A 15,570-nucleotide genomic window follows, 5' to 3' on the forward strand; every position below is an offset into this window, starting at 1 on the left:
GGGCACCTTGAAAACCCTTATGGAGTGATAACATGAGGTGCCTGTACACATGCAGGAAGGTTGCTCCAATGCACTGTAATTACAGTACATTGGAACAGACTCGATTAATTGATTAATCAAGTCTTCTGGAGCATGGTAATTACCATGCTGTAGCCAGCTTCCACATCTCATGTATCAACATCCCCGTACTTCAGAATAGTGGTGGGAGTGATTTAACTAAAGCTTGTTCAATGAGCTTTAGTTAAATCACTCTCACCACCATTTTGAAGCATGGAGATGCTTATACATGAGATGCTGTGGCTGCTTTAATGAGATTCCTCTCCCCCCTCCCCTCTCCCTCCCAAGTATGTGTAAAAATCGTTCTAGAATGTCAGTGTTTATAATAGCGACAGAGAGGGTATAAACTTTAACAAGCAATCAACAGTATCCCAGCAATAAAAGTGCATTTTGGCAATTCCCAAGTGATTTACAATTAATAAGATACTAGCTTTAATAGAGAGGAATTATATTTAAGCAAACATCTATGAAAATATGAAACCACATCAGCTGTTACTATCTGTGATGCACTTTGCCTTGTTACTGTTAGCACTGTCTTGCAGACAATTATGTTCTTAGATGGGTGCAGAGAGAAAGGAGATGTTACATGTAACAAGTCATACCCCAGGGAAGTCTTTAATTTATTTTTTTATTTATTAATTTTTTTAAGGGCTGGAAGGAACCTCAAAGATCATCAAGTCCAGCCCCCTGCCCCAGGAGCAGGAAGTCAGCTAGGATCAAAGGACCCCAGCAAGATAAGCATCCAAGCGTTCCTTGAATAAGTCCAGAGTAGGTGCCTGCACCACTTCTAGAGGGAGTCTATTCCAGGTCTTGGGGGCTCGGACAGTAAATAATTTTTTTGTTATGTCCAGCCTAAAATGGGGCATCCTTAAACAGTATTATCTGACTTTAAACTGGGTATGGTACTCAGTGGGGAGACAATGCAATATATGCAATACTAATGTGATGTGACTTTGTTTACTTTCTTCTCTCAGACAAGTGAATGGCTGTGTTTAGAAGCTGTCACTTTTGTTTGGCTCCTGTTCTTTGCAGTGGGTCAGCGTAGCAGGGCCTGCTCCTTTATGGGCAGAAGCAGCCTGGCCAGGGAGCTCTGCAGGTTGCTGGTTGCCTGAGCAACAGCCTAACGGGGGTAATTGGCCAACACTTGCAGGTGGTCAAATGACCAGAAGAAGACAGGGCCCTGGGGACATATAAGCTCCGGGCTGGAGCTAGCAGGGTCGCTCTCTCTGGCAACTGCCAAGGGAAGGAGCTCCTGCACATGAGAACTGCCCGAGACCTTGTGCTGCCTACTTTGCTGCCTATGAGAACAGTAAGACTCCAGGAGCCCAAAGTTACCCAGGGCTAAGAGATGTGCTGTCCTAGGGGTGGAAGTGTTACCTTCTTAAAGGGGGTGAGCGCTGCCTTCATTGTGAGAGTTATGCTGTAATGTGCCTATGTTTGTACTGTTATTTGTCCCGATGGCTCAGGTTGAGGCTGTAGGGGATTTGGAGGTCTCATTAGTGCCTGGAGAAAGGAGCACACAATTTGGGTAGAGCCCAGCACCAGGCCCTAGCTTCTCACCTAGAAACAACTCTTTTGTTACAACAAAGGTGTGGCAGGAAAGTCAGGTGGGCAGACTGCCCTAGACAGGTGGGCAAGCCAACATTGTGACCGCCCATGAGACAGCCCCCTGTCACAGTCAGACTTCAAGAAATCAAGGTGTGGATAACGGTGCAAGGTACTTATTAAAAGGAGCGTAAGTGCAAATGCAAGAGCTGTTTCTGGCCACAGCTGCACCTGAATCATCACATTTGTTCCCTGGTCTTTATACTTCCCTGTTTCTTCATTGATGACGCCCTTGAGTGAAGGAGGAGTTATGGATTCTGCTACATTCTTGAATTTCTTCTTTGTGTGCAACACCTATGTTACTCTGTTACTACTATCCATTACCAGAATACCTTTAGAGAAGTACCTCATTTGTATTATGTTTATAGTCTTTTATTTGCAGGTAAAGAGTTCTAGTACCAAACTAGGTTCTTTCAAATAGAATCCCAACATTGCATTGCATCTTATTATGATCTATATTGTTAGCCATTTAAATGTACCCTGGACAACACACAAGTAAATCCTACAATCAAAAGATTTCCTTGTGTAGCTAGATTTATGTTTTGATTTATGTATCTTTGTTGAAATGGTCCTTTGTCTTATGTCTATCCTTGTTGTCTGACTTATGATAACCTTATGAAATATACACTTTTAAATATAGCACTCTATTTTACACATATCAAATGGGACCCCTATAACTTCTAGTGGGAGAAAAGCTTATATAATTTGTAGTTAAAGAAATACATTCAGTTCCTGACTCCCAACAAGAAATAAACAAAATCAGTAAGAAAAATTAAGTTTGGCTTAAGTCTCACATAATCTAACGAAAAAATTCCATCACCAGCCTAAAATCTGATTTCAATTTATGACGAGAACTGAGTGGAGAACAATAAAATAAATGTTTGATTAGGGAGGTCCCATTTGATAGTGTGCATATTTTTAATTACTTTTGAAATGGGAGAGGTGATGTAAATGAGAAAGCTGTCTGATGGAATTGTCTTTGGTTTACCTGATAAAGCAAATCGCAGCATGAGAAAAATCGGCACCCAAAATATGAGGTGATATAGCTTTCTCTCTTGTGAGATTATTAAAATTTTTGACATAAAATTTTACAAAAATAACAATGAACTGATTAAAAATGAACACAAAGCCAAAACAAAGATACCTACCACTACATTTGCCTCCAGTTTTCAGACTCCCTGGGTAGAGTCTGAAATGAAGAACTCCATAAAAGTCATGATCTATATCTATATCTATAAACTACAAAATAGTCATTGTTTTCTGGTAGATGGAGCTAGCAAACATTTATGTATATAAGCCTGCTAGCTCCATCTACCAGAAACAATGACTACTGTGTTGTTTTCAGAACCTCTTCATCTACAAACTGTGCTTCTAAAAAGCTAAGCATGATAGCAATACAGGTGTACTATAACCATGCTTGTCTACAAGAGAATATAAGGACAATTATTCCATCCCCACTATAAAATCTTTTACTACATTGCCATTTATCTTCCCATCCTTTTTGACCTACCTTTTATGGCTTCATCCCCCAATTTGTAGGGTGTGTGTGTGTGTGGAGAGGAAAGTGGAACAGGATATTTCTAATCATTTTGATAATATCCTACACCCTAGAGCAGGGGTTGCCAACCAGGGGTATGCGTATCTCCGGTGGTACTTAAGAAGACCCTAGGGGGTACGTGTGGGCAGGGATGGAGTGCCACTGTACATGATGCTGTGCTGTCATGCAGGCACTGCCCACGTGGCTGGATGTGAGGGGTGGGGGAAGCTCACATGCTGTGGCTGCCACCACTCCACATTTGGCTGTGCACCCTCCCCTGCCTGCTTTGCAGCCAGCCACGCATCACCACCACCCCCCTGCCCCTTGGTCTGTGTCCGGCTATGTGTCACCCCCCCGACACACCCACTCAATGTCTGGCTGTGCAGCCCCCCTCCCCCACACCACATCCAGCCACCAGGGGTACACTACTCTGCATCCAGCCACTGGGGGTACACTGACCCCAAAAGGTTAAAAACCCCTGCCCTAGAGCTATGGAATAAACAATCATGAAACACCTGACATAGATATTTAGCAAATGCTTTGCAACACATTACATTTTAAAATTATTTGTTTTGTAATTTATACTGTTTAGAGTTTTATGGATTTCCATATAAAGAACCATTTCAAGTGGCAGTCGAGATTGGGCAGCAAGTGCTGGAGAACACAGAGCAGATGGAAGCTACACTATGCTTTGCAAGGCAGTGAAGTTTGTGGCTGGTAGGAATTGATGGACTCTGGCAAGTCTCTGCCAACATGGTTTCAGGTAAAAGAAATAAACTTTTGTTTTAATTATTTAAATTGTTTTAATTACTTAAATTAACTTTCTTCTCCCAAGGAGAAGGAAAGAAGGAAGATAAAATGTCTGAATTAAACTATTTTTGCAGTCATGGTAATGGAATTCCTGAATAGGTGTCACTGAATAATCTGTATAATAACATGTAAAGTAACAGACAGTCAGTGTGACTTATGGGTCATGAGAATAGGACATGTTTGGGTAGAGTAACAATAAAGGAATGTGTAGTGAGTATAAATTATATGCAAGGTCTCTTCCTTCCCATCTATACAAAGTACTTCCAGTGCACTCTGTTGTTGTGTCTGTGATCGGAATACATACATTTTACGCCTCAGTGGGCTACACAAGACGTTTATTGTGGAATTGCCTAATTAGCTCCACAGTAAAGATTCAGCATCTACAAATGTAGCCCTATAAGTCTGCAGTAAACTAATTAACTCCACTGTAGGTCAGTACTTCTGAACACATGTACTATCCTATGGCAGTGTTATTTAGTGCACAGCAATGGGATTTAGTGCACAGCTGATGGGACTGGCTGGGGCAGGAGGGGGCTTCAGTGCAGGTGCTGCCTGTTGGCTAGTACCCCAGGCTCAGCTAGTTCCCCAGCTAGTTAATGTCCCAGCCCCAGCCAGCCTCTCTCCAACTAGCAGAGAGCAGCTCCAGGCTGGCAGGCTGAACCCCCAGGGCCTCTGCCAGCTGGGGCAGCACTGCCCCAGCTCAGCATGCTGCAGGCCTGGGTACATGTATAAACGCTACGCCTGAGAACAATAAACTCAGGCGGGAACTGTGCCAGAGTTTATTACATTGCATTAATATCATGTGTAGACGCACCCAATTTACATTAGACTTGTCCATTCTATCTCAGAAGCTATTTTGTGAGAGATTAATTAACTGAGAACATGGAGTAACGTAGTTCTATAAAAATACCGCTCTGTAAATAATAACTTTTGATGATGAACAAAGAAGTGCCAGGAAAAATGTAATGACAGGCCATTTTTGGATTTGGGTGGAAATGTTAAGCTTCTATGAAAAAAAAAGGGCTTGTGCAATATAGTTCATTGTTGATACCACCTTTCACATTAAGAAGAGGGAAAAGATGCAAGTAGATTATCTTCTATTTATCATAATAAAGGCCTTTTGTTGTTATTGTCCGTGATACCCAAAATTCATTCACTTACACCACCTAAGAGACAATTGAGAACAAGAGAGAGAAAAGATAGAGAAAAAAGAAGGAAATAAGTGATTGTTGTGTATATATAAATTGTTAAGATAATGACATCTCAAGATTAGTATTTACAGTGATGTGTTGTCCTTTTTCTCTTTGTCTCCTCCATTTTACATTGTCTCTTTTTTTCTCCTTTACACTAAATAACTTGGTGCTTCTAGTATATAGTCATGGTATAAAATGCATGATTATGTAGAGGTGCAGGTAGTATCCACACTCTAGCCTTTCCTACTCACTTCAGGTTATAGAAACAGGAAAGAATGCTTCTCTGATTCCACTCTTACTTTCTATGAAGCATTGTGGCTGCCAGTGGATTGACTGTGGACTGGAGATTGAATTTCATCTTCTGACTGCCTCTGCTGACATTAGCTGTAATGAGAATGCTTACAGAGAGTGCTAGATTGCCTTGTTGGAAGGAAATCCCTTTGTCTGCAATTCTGCATTATGGGGAACAAACACGAGGTTTTGGGGAACTGGAGAGTCTATGGAACCAGGCTGATCAGCACACCCCAGTATGTTGCTTCTATCTTTGTAGCCCAAGTCTGAGGAACAAAAGCTTCCAGTAGGCCCAGTTGTACACATTTATTCTAGGAAGAGATCATGGCTGACTCTGTATTAGTTACAGACATGACTTTCCTGGCAAAAACATAATTTGTTTGAATTTTTATTAAATAAAAAATCATAGTTATTGTCATCCAAGCCAGCTTTCTATCAAACAAAACTTCTTTACCCAAACTCTTCTGGAATTTGGTTTCTTTAATGTCTTTAGACTGTTAAGAACATATTAAAATGTCTTTTACAATTTTTTAGCCATGGGAAATCTAGCCTTAATCCTGGCCTCAGAAGGTTGATTGTAAGATGTGTCACAGGGCACCAGTAGATCATGAATCTACCAACAACTCACTATTAAAAAAGATTGGCTTTATCTGGGCAGCTCCAAGAGCCTCATTCACAAAATAACAACTGAATCTGTAAGAGCAGGCAGTATCTCTTCTTGACAATGAGTACAAGTAAATTATCTCTGAAAAAGTTGCTTAACAATAATAGAGGATGAAGTAATAAGTGCATGGATGGAATGGGCATCTGTTCTTCCTGCTAATGGCATCTTTTCATCCCTCCTCTTTTCCTCTGCCCCTTTTCTAAAGTGAAAAGCTGGTAAGATAAAGCAATAAGTAGCCTAGCTGGTGGCCTTTGCATTAAAAATCTGACAGAGAGAGTGATCTATAAACCAGCCCATCAATGTATGTTGGTTTCAAATTCCAAGGTCCCAATTGAGCTACTCCACTTTATAAATACAAATTTTAGAAAATGTAAATAAACTTGATCTCACAGCCAATGAAGACATTCATAGGGTGCATCCACACATGCAAGCATGTGCACTTGCAGCAGCTCAAATAGAAGTGGTGCAAATTTGAGCCAAGGCTTTTTGCCTCAGCGCACATGTTTGGACATACACTTTGTTCTGAAGCAAATTGTGCCACTTGGGGCAAAATAACCCTTCCTGGCTCATCCCGGATCTGCAGCCAGGGGGAGCTAGAGCCTGGGGCCAGCACCTGTGCTATCCTCAGCAGTTTAAAAAGCTGCCCTGGCAAGTAGCTCAGGGCTACTCATTCTCAGGAGCTTCTGGAGCCCAGGCAATTGGTACCTGGGGACACTACCCCTTGTGCCAGCTGGACTGCTGAAGCAGCCCTGAGAGATCCCTGCACCCTCCACCCATTGCAGCAGTCTGACAATGGGGGCTGCTGCCTGGATGTGACCTGCTGCACACCTGCCAGATCCGGATGGGGACTGCACAGCCAATAGAGTCATCTGCCACTCTGGGCCAGCTGTCAGTGGGATGTGGCTGCAGAGTTGGCCTCTGTGTGGCACTACTGCCATGTGTACCCCCTGCCCGGCCATCTGGGCAGCTATCACCCATGAAGATGTTCCAGGTATGGTGGCCTGCTTTGAACTGTCAAAGCATGTCCTCCTGGCCCCATTTGGCCAGGAGGTCAACCACAGCCAGCTGGGTCCAAGGTGCCAGCTCTGAGCAGGCAGGATCCTGCTACAGACCTCCCTAGCAGGAATTCTGGTGTTCCCTATTGAAAAACTGAAAAATCCCTGGTAAAAAAAATGCCAAAGTCACTCTGTAAAATACCCGCAAAGCCATGTTCCTCCACAAGTAAAACAAAACAGCGCTATAAAGAGAAAGAGAGAGTGAGACAGAGACAGCGATCAGTTGGACAATATTTTATTGATATATCTACAGTGTTAAAGCATATCTCTTATCATAATAATAAAGTGAACTCTAAATACGTGTTTCATGAATTCATGAATACATGAATATATATTTTGCTGCCCTCCCACAGGGGCTGTGGCCCCCACACAGGGGTTACGGCTCCCCAACAAGGGGTTCAATCCCCACACAAGGGCTACGACTCCCCCACATCAGGGGTTACAGCCCCCACACAGGGGCTATGGCCCCCCAACAGGGGCCAAATGGCCCCTGAAGGGGCTACTACCCTCTCTGCAAGGCCCACATGCCCCAACCCAGCCCCCCAATTGCTGCCTCACCTGGCCCCATCCCCCACCAGCTGCTGCCGCCCCCTAATGGCTTCCCCGCAGCCCCAACTCATGCTCCCCCAGCCCCCAATGGCTTCCCTGCCCAGCCCCACCCCCCACTTGCACCCCCAGGCCCCCATGGCTGCCCCCCAACCCCAGGCACAATCACTTTAATGGAAAAAAAAGAAGAAAAAATAAGGAAAAATGGGGGAAAAAAAGCCTCTACTTACCCTAGAAGCAGGGGTGTGGGGGCTCCAGGGCCTCCTGGAAGAGCCCCCCAGGAAGCACAGGGCATTGGGGGGCAAGAGGACCCGGGCTGGGGCTGCTGGGGCTGTTCCTCTACCCCGCACTGAGCAGGCAGGGCCCCAGTGACACGGATGGCAGCTCCAACTGCTGGCAAGTGCCAGGGGTGTTTTTTTGGTATTTGTTAACTATGGGGGGGCAAGGGTTGGGGGGCTGGGGCTGGGCAGGGCAGGGCTTGGGGGGGTCTGTGGGGCAGGTGGGGGAGGGGCCAGGTAGGGAAGTGATTGGGGGGTCTGGGAGGGCTGGCAGGGGATGGGGACAGGAATGAAAATGATCGGGTGGGTTGGGGGGACTGGTGGGGGTAGGGCTGGGCAGGGAAGTGGTCATAGGGTCTGGGGGGCTGGTGGGGGGAGAGGCCACACAGGAAAGTGATTGGGAGGGTTGGGGGGCTGGTGGGGAGTGGGGCCAGGCAGGGAAGTGATCAGAGGGTATGGGGGGCTGGCAGGGGAGGGGCTGGACAGGGAAGTGATTGGGAGGTTGGGGGAGCTGGTGGAGGGAGGGGCCGGGCAGGGAAGTGATTGGGGCTTGGGAGAGCTGGCAGGGGGAGGGGCTGAGCAGGGAAGTGATTGGGGGGGTTGGGAGGCTTTCAGAGGTAGGGGCTGAGCAAGGAAGTGATCGGGGGGGTCAGGAGGATGGCGGGGGGGTTGTGCTGGGCAGGGCAGAGGTTGAGGGGGCTGGGGGAGATGGGACCAAGCCAGGCAGGGTTTGAGGGGTTCTGTGGAGCAGGTGGGGGGAGAGGCCAGGCAGGAAAGTGATGGGAGAGTCTGGAAGGGCTGGCAGGGGGTGGGAACAGAAAGGAAAATGATAGGGTGGATTGGGGGGCTGGCGGGGGTGGGGCTGGGCAGGGAAGTGACCAGGGGCTGGGGGGCTGGCAGGGGGAGAGGCTGGACAGGGAAGTGATTGGGGGGTTGGGGAGCTGGAGGGGAAAGGGCCAGGCAGGGAAGTGATCAGGGGGGTCGGGGGGCTGGCAGGAGGAGGGGCCAGGCAGGGAAGTGATTGGGGTGTCTGGGGGGCTGGGGGTGGGGCTTGCCAGGGTTTGGGGGGGTCTTTGGGGCAGGTGGGAGGAGGGGCCAGACAGGGAAGTGATTGGGGGGGCTGGGCTGGGCAAGGAAGTGATTTGGGGGGTCAGGGGGCTGGCAGGAGGAGGGGCCAGGCAAGGAAATGATTGGGGAGTCAGGGGGGCTGGTGGGGAGTGGGGCTGGGCAGGGCAAGGGTCAGGGGGGCTGGGGGATTGGGAGGGACTGGTGGGGAACTCCATGGTCCCCTTCCCTCTTCTCCAGCCCCACCAACCCCTTTCTTAGTGGTACTGGAGCCCTGGTGCTGAACATGCAGTCTGGCAGGCTGCCCATTTCAGCACCAGGGCAAGGGGCCAACCACAGAGATGCTCTGGCAGCCAGAGCGTCTCTGTGGAGGACCCAGCCTCCGGTTGCCTCAGGGCACAGTCCGGGACTGTGCACTGCCCTGCTTTTCTAAACTTCAGGTTTTTTAGAGCCCTGGATATCCAAGGATCTAATTTTCTCCCTGTGCTGCTAGTTTTTCATTCCCATGTATGCCTCTTGCCCCATCTCAAAGGGGTTTGAGATGGGGCAAGAGGCATGTGTGCCCTCTTCTGGACATGCCCACAGATTGTAAGGTTGGAAGGGACCTTGGAAGATCAATGGGTCCAGCCCCCTGCACTGGGCAGGAAAGACAACTAGGGTCAAGTGACCCCAGCAAGGTGATCGTCCAGTGATCTCCTCTTGAAGGTTTCCAGGGAAGGTGATTGCACCACCTCTGGAGGAAGCTTATTCCACAGTCTGGACACCCTAACTGTGCAGAAGTTTTTCTTAATGTTGAGTCTGAAACAAAGAGCATTCATAAACAAATTTCTTTCTGTCTTCACTAAATTTTTCAGATTTAAATATCTCCCAAACTCACAGAGTAGTAGCATTCTGAGTGCTTGAAATAATTTAAAAATTCAAAATTCAGCACACTTAACTTATAATTTATATTAAAATTTGAGACATATATACAGATATATGCCTCTGTAGATGTACATATACCTCTAAATAATTCTAATGCTAGTTTAAAGTGTTAAGTCAAACCAGTAACTTCCTGTGGGTGGATAGAGTCATCTAACATTATCTTTTGGCTCTCTGCCCAGTTTCCTATGTGTGACAATTAGATTGTAGGTTTTGAAATTAGATCTCACCTGTCTCTCCACAAATGCTAATAAAATGGAAAAATGCCTAATTTTCCAAGCTTCACTCAGCAAATACATCAGGGTTTGGCTGGCAGACCAAAATCAAATGGGATTAACTCTTCAGAATGCCTGACAAAATAGGAGATTAAAACCATGTATCAGGCAACCAGCACACTCTGCAGCAGCTGTAGGTAGTGTATACGGAAACAGCTATTTGCAGTTTGAGCTCACAGTAGTCTAGTGATTTTGCTGATATTTTTTAATACTGAGAAACAAAATAGGATTCAGATTCCTTAGAGGGTAAGTGGACATCAGCCAGCTATATGAAGTCAAGTGGCATTTGGGTCAATACATTCCTATCTTTTTCCTGCGTATACCCAGGGAACTCTGTGTCTTATAATACACGGACCCTGGTTTTCTCTCTTTAAAAATTACAAACTCTCTGATAAAAAGATGCAAATTCTCTGATTAAAACCCCCCAAATCCATGTTTTTTCATTTTTAAAATAAAATGCTGCTCTATTTATCAGTTGAGCATAATGTTTTATTGATATATTTATCATTTTAAAGCAGTTTGGAATCCTATTAAGCTAAGGACAGATATTCAAAAAGCCTGAGCCTGAATTGATTCAATCTTTGCAGGTTAGTCTAATCTGGCTAGGCTGAACCAGTTTACAGATGCATAGACATTCCCTCTGTACAGAAAAAAATGCAGGCACATGCCAGCAGTGGTTCAGGCTAGAAGCCAGGGGGCACTAGAGCAGCCCTCCCTTCCCTTCCATAGTGCTGAGTTGGGGGGTGTGGCCAGGCCCTGCAGGATGCTCTGTTTAGAGAGTCCATTAAGAAAAAAAAGCCTCTCTCATTAGTTCAAGCTCTTCTTAAACAACTTTTTCCAAGGAAGGAATGGAGGGACATTACCAGCTACCTGTTGATTTGCTCCAAAAAGCCCTAAGCAGACACTGTCCTGTCTACCTGACACAGATATCTCTCAACATTAGCTAACATACCACACATTGGCTATGGTCCGTGCTGTTGGAGGAGGGGGAGGTGGAATCCCTGCTTGGCTAGGGGGAAACCAGGCAGACACTGCTGTGCCTGCCATCTCTGCCAGAGCTCCAGCTAGGGAGCAGAGGGGCAGGGCCAGCCCTGTTTTGGAGCAGAGAGACCTGGCCAGGGCTCAAATCATCTGGGATGCTGGGGGACTTTGTTCTAACTTTAACCAGGAAGGGGTCTGGGACAGACCTTGCATAAACCGGTTGGACCCATATCAGTTAAGTCTGATACTACATTCAACCAGGTTTATCTCAAACCAGTTTCAGTCATTTTCAAACTGGTTTATGTGCACTGAATGTCTGTTTTATTACAGGTTTAAATCAGTTTATGTGTAATATCTCTCCCTAGCCTTAGTGCCTCGATGACTATAATAAAATACATTCTAAATACCTATAAATTTTGGCATTTGATTTTGGGTTTTTTATCATGGAAAATCAGAACTCCTCCCTGCCCCTTTCTCTCACCAGGATGCAGGTCCAGCTCTGGCTGTTCCCTCTTACTGATTTGCGGTGCTGAGCAGCCCGGATATGCCAGTGCCCTGTCTATACCATTATCCTTCACTCCCACCCACAGCCTCCCAACCCTGCTGATGCCCCTCACTCCCCAACCACAGCTCCCTGGGCTCTGATGGTGCCCTTTACTCCCCACCCCATCCCCTCCACCTCCAGCCCTGCCAGAGCTGGGGCTCCCAGCTGCCAGGGCTATGGGGCCAGGGACCTGGGTCTGCAGCTCCCTGCCCCCACACAGCAGTTCCTGAGCACTGGCTGCTGCATGTGGGAGGTGTTGGCTATTGTGATTGAGTTCAGAGCTCATCTCTCCCTCCCCCATGCGCAGCACAGCTTGAACAGAGCTCATGGGGGTGGAGGGCAGATGCGGGCTGCCTGCTGCAGACTCAGGCTCTCCACCCTGCTGCACTGCCATATCCTCTGCAGCCCAGTGGGTAGGACCTAGTGCATCAGGGCAAAGCAAGGTGGGGAAGCTTGATGCCACCACTACCAGTCCTGCATCACCATGGCAAAGCACCCTCTGCTCAACCAACAGCAGTGGGGGTGGCAGCATGGATTTGTGCCCCTCATTGCTGCCAGACATGTTGGGGGTACCTCATCATGGTGGTGTGGGGCTCATGGTAGTAGCATTGAGCTTCCGCATCCCATTCTACCCTGCTGCACCAAGGCCCCAATAGCAGTGACCCTTTGAGATAGCCTCAGCCTGCCTGGCCCTCAGGCAAGTCACCAGGGCGAATTTGGATTCGTGCCCGGACTCCTGGAACTGCCGCCCAGCCTGGTCTGCTGGATTGGTCCCCTTCCGGACCTCCGGGTTGACATGGCCTGGTGAAGGGCTGCCTGGGCCCTGGCCGCCCTAGCCTGGGTCAGCCGCCACCCGGTTCCAATCGGAGGGGTCACTGGGTGCTGACCCTGGGGCCCCACATAGCTGCTGGGACCCTTCAAGATAACCCCGGCCTGCCCGGCCCTCAGGCAAGTCACCAGGGTGAAGTTGGATTTGTGCCTGGGCTCCTGGAACTGCCGCCTGGCCTGGCCCGCCGGATTGGTCCCCTACCATTTCCCATGTTTTTCTCCTCTAAAGGAGAAAATCTGGGCTTTACCACATTTTTCCATCACAAACAGAAAATCCAGATCCCTGCTTATAAATATAACTAGCCAATTGCCCGTCAAGAATGACAGGGGGTGAGGGGAGGGGGGCTGGGATGGAGTGCCACCACCTAATGCCCCATGCTGCCACTGTTCTGCCTTTTGCAGGAAGCAGGGGGAGGGTGGAGCCAAGGCCAGCAGCACTGGCCTCAGCTCCCCCACCCTCTGTCTGATCCTTAGCATGGCTTTGGGATCATGGTGATGTTCCCCCATGCTTGGAGCTCTCTGATTGGTCATTTCCATCAGCCAATCAGAGTGTGAATAAAGTGTTATGGACAGACAGACTTAGGCTCTTATAATATTATAATTTTTTAAATATTATTAAAATAATAATAAAAAAATTACTAGTGCTATTGGCTGTATCGATAGGAGCAGAAAACTGCAGTGTTACTAATTTAGAGGGAATAGAAACTGTTCATGTCAGCTGTTAGTGGGGGATATAAAACTATAACAACATATTGTTAATTTGCATATTAATACATAAGGCTGCCATGATAAACACAGGTACTATTCTATTGTTTTTGTTATTCTTTTAAAGTTAAGCATTAGTAATATACGAGCCATGTATGTAAGACTAGGGTTGGACATAGCTCAAGGAAAAAGTAAAGGAGTAAATAAGATATCAGCATAAGGAAACTTGAGAAAGATTAGAGGTTGGCAGCAAAGGCTTGCTAGTGCACGGGGCTGGTAGCTGTTCAATAATACATATAAACACACTCTAATGTGGTCTTTGTTTTATGATTATCACACACTTCATCCGAGCACAAACTTACCTGCATCTAGATAATGGAGAAGAACAAAGCTTCTGAGAACTCTCACTTGCAGATTATTAAAGTACTTTGTACAGAACTAACAAGTGAGTAGTCTACCCTTTAGTGGGGCAGCAATAGTTTCAAGCAAGGTCAAGCAATATTGCAAAATAAAGGACTTTGAGTTGGATTAAGAAAATGCTTCCTTGAAGGGACAGACAGGGAGAGATGCAGAGACTGCAGGTGTTTGGAGTGTTCATAAAAATGGGGGCATTTGGATAAACTAGCCCTATCTAAGGGTACACAAAGGAGTAACTATGATGTAATGGGGAGGTGGGCTTTAAAATGAGTCAGATGCTCTGCTGTAACTTCTTGCATACAGATGAATGCTTTTTTAGTGATGTTAATGTACATTAGACTAAATCTACTGCACATTAGCATATGTTTTGCCCACTGCACTAATGCTCGGTAGAATTAGTCTTCTGCACATTAAGTGTCTCATGGGCATGTCTACACGAGATGTTTAATGTGCAGAAGACTAATTCTACTGCGCATTAGTGTAGCAGGAAAAACTTGTGCTAATGTGATAATGCACAGTAGATTTAGTCTAATGATCATTAACATCACTAAACAGTGTTCATCTGCACTAATGTGCATTAGCTCAATTATGGCACATTAAGTTAGTACCTGTTGCAGTTGGCCTGGAGCAGAGTGGGGTTTGCAGCCTGCCAGGAGTGGGAGGGGGTGGGGGGTTTGCAGCTGGCTGGGCATTCGGGTCAGTAGCGGAAAGGCTGCAAACCCCCCTGCTTCTGGCCGGCTTCAAACTCTCCTCCCCACCATCCCACTGCTCCCATGGGATGCTCTGCTTGCCCCACCAGCTGTGCTTGATGTGTAGATGTGTCCACACTTACTCTGCAGTAAATGAAAAGTACAACTTAGTAGCTTAGCCATTAGTGAAGAATGGGCAAGATTCCATGAATTAGTTTTCATTTACCATTTCCTTGCAGTCTCTGTTTCATTTGCATTTACTACAGAACAGCTAACAGACTGGAAAGCCCTGCCCTCTTCTATTGTGTAGCAATTTGTTTCCTTTGCTCTAGGTAAGATAACTATGCAGGCTTAGGTTGTTGTGTTTTAAAACCTTTCCTTTTTATGCTTTTTTCTATTGCAAAAAAACAGCTTTTTCAAAGTAAAGTATTGTTTAATGACATGAGGCAAGGATTTTGTATGCTGATATCTCTTATTCTACTAACTGGGTGTGTCTACATGTGCACCCCACTGCACAGTTGGTACTGCATAGTCATTTAGTACTTGCTTTAGCATGTACTAAATGACTGTGCAGTACCCACCAGTACCATGCAGTCCCAGCAGTGCACAGGTCATTTCTGACTCTTCTGCACAGTGGCAATGAGATACTGTGTAGTAGTGATAGTGTCATGGCTAGTGCCCATTGACCTATGTCACTGTAGCAATGAGCTACATTGCCATAGCTCATTGCTATGGCAACATAGGGGGTCTACACATGCAAGCACATGTGCTTGCAGCAGCTCAAATAGAAGTGGTGCAAATTTGAGCCAGGGCTTTTTGCCTCAGCACATGTGCCTGGACATGCACTTTGGTGTGGGGCAAATTGTACCACTTGGTGCAAAATAACCCTGCCTGGCTCCTCCTGGATTTGCAGCCAGGTGGAGCTAGAGCCTGGGGCCAGTGCCTGTGCTGTTGCCAGCAGTATAAAAAGCTGCCCTGTCCTGGCCCCATCAGTACAAAAATCTGCCCTGGCAAGTAGCTCACGGCTACTTGTTCTCAGGAGGTTCTGGGGCCCAGCTAACTGGTACCTGAGGACACTACCCCTTGTGCCAGCTGGACTGCTGAAGCAG

At 46.7% G+C, this 15,570-nt stretch overlaps 1 long non-coding RNA gene across 2 annotated transcripts in view; it reads left to right on the forward strand.

The window, feature by feature from the left end:
* Positions 1-15,570, forward strand: part of LOC132249903 (uncharacterized) — a 46,602-nt gene that overhangs the window by 17,385 nt on the left and 13,647 nt on the right. For both annotated transcript variants that reach the window (XR_009461375.1, XR_009461374.1), the window contains exon 2: positions 3,792-3,962. This is a non-coding gene — a long non-coding RNA (uncharacterized LOC132249903). The remainder of the gene's footprint in view (positions 1-3,791; positions 3,963-15,570) is intronic.

This window comes from Alligator mississippiensis, chromosome 4 (genome assembly GCF_030867095.1).
Source record: "Alligator mississippiensis isolate rAllMis1 chromosome 4, rAllMis1, whole genome shotgun sequence".
Lineage (NCBI taxonomy): Eukaryota > Metazoa > Chordata > Crocodylia > Alligatoridae > Alligator > Alligator mississippiensis.